Below are 1487 nucleotides of genomic sequence, written 5' to 3' on the forward strand. Positions count from 1 at the left end.
GGCTGCAGACAAAGACCTTTCTCATGCTGAAAAATTAGGTGTTTCACTATAAATAATGGGAGAAATGTTGTTCTCACTTCATGAGCTGAACTCAAAGATCTAAAACATTTTCTACATATATTGTTCACAAATCTGTCTAAATCTGTGTTAGTGAGCACCGAGATAATCCATCCAACCTCAGAGTTGTGGCATATCAAGGTGCTGATTAGACAGCATGAATATTTCAGAGGTATGCCTTAGAATTTATAGTTCAGAAAAGTATTAGTATTACAGGCATTGCGCATGGAAATAAAATAAAACAACAAAATGTTATGGCATGAAACATCCCTATGATGACATATCATTCAGGCATTTGTTATTTATCTTTTATATTCATATTATTATTATCTTTTATTATTATTACTTCAGATCAAGGGTGCAGAAGCTTCAGCCACAACCTAACCCTGGACAGACACAATGGACAGTCCACTACAATTTAGTTCATGGTTGGCTCCTTTTCTTAACAGTGCAATATAAATGCATTATTCAACACTGCTGCAGACCTCCCCTCATGTCATGTAATATTGAGTGTGTTTCTTGTGGATCTTTTTGTTCATTAAAGATTTAAAGCTTAAAAACAAAGACTTTTAGTCCGGCAATAGGACACACTCTTGAAAAACTGGTAGGCCTTGAACATCATAAGCATAGATTCAGGTTTTGAGTAAGTTGTGTAGGTCCATCTTTTGCCACCAAAAGCTGCCCTGACCTGTTGGACTCCAGGAGACCTCTGAAGATGTGGTATCTGCCAAGCCAGTAGCAGCAGATCCTTTAAGTCCTGTTAGTTGCAAGGAGGAGCCACCATAGATTGACTGACTTGTTTTTCCAGCAATAAAGCACCCCCCCCCCCCCCCCCCACACACACACACACACACACACATCCCTCTATTGAGAGCTGGTGAATCTGCCAAGGCCTCAAGTCAACTCATCAAAGTCATTGCTTTCTGGGACCATCCCATTCCGGGACCGTTTTTGCTGTGTTTCTTCTAAACCAGGTCCCAGCTCTTAATGAATACCATTTCCATAAAGGGCTGTGCTTAGTCAACAACAGTGTTTAGATATGTGCTACATGTCAAATTAACATCCAAATGAATGTAGGACTCAAGGTTCCCCAGCAAAGCACTGCCCAAAACATCACCTCGACTGGCTTGCCTTCTTCCACTAACGCATCTTGTTGTGATTTCTTCCCCAGTTTAAGCAATGCGCCCACACACCACGTGATTCATCAGATCAGGACACCTGCTACCGGTCAGTTCTGATGTACACGTGCCCATTGTTGGTGTTTTTGCCATGTGTCAACATGGCCACCCCAACTGTTTCTATCAGAATCAATAAAATAATTTGTTCTTCTAATAGTTTGGACAAAACACCCTGCCCACCCCACATGCACAAGTCTTGGTCTCCATTTCACTTCAGATGGAGATCCTGCTACAGGTTTGGAGATAACATTT

This window comes from Denticeps clupeoides, chromosome 6 (genome assembly GCF_900700375.1).
Source record: "Denticeps clupeoides chromosome 6, fDenClu1.1, whole genome shotgun sequence".
NCBI classification, from domain to species: domain Eukaryota; kingdom Metazoa; phylum Chordata; class Actinopteri; order Clupeiformes; family Denticipitidae; genus Denticeps; species Denticeps clupeoides.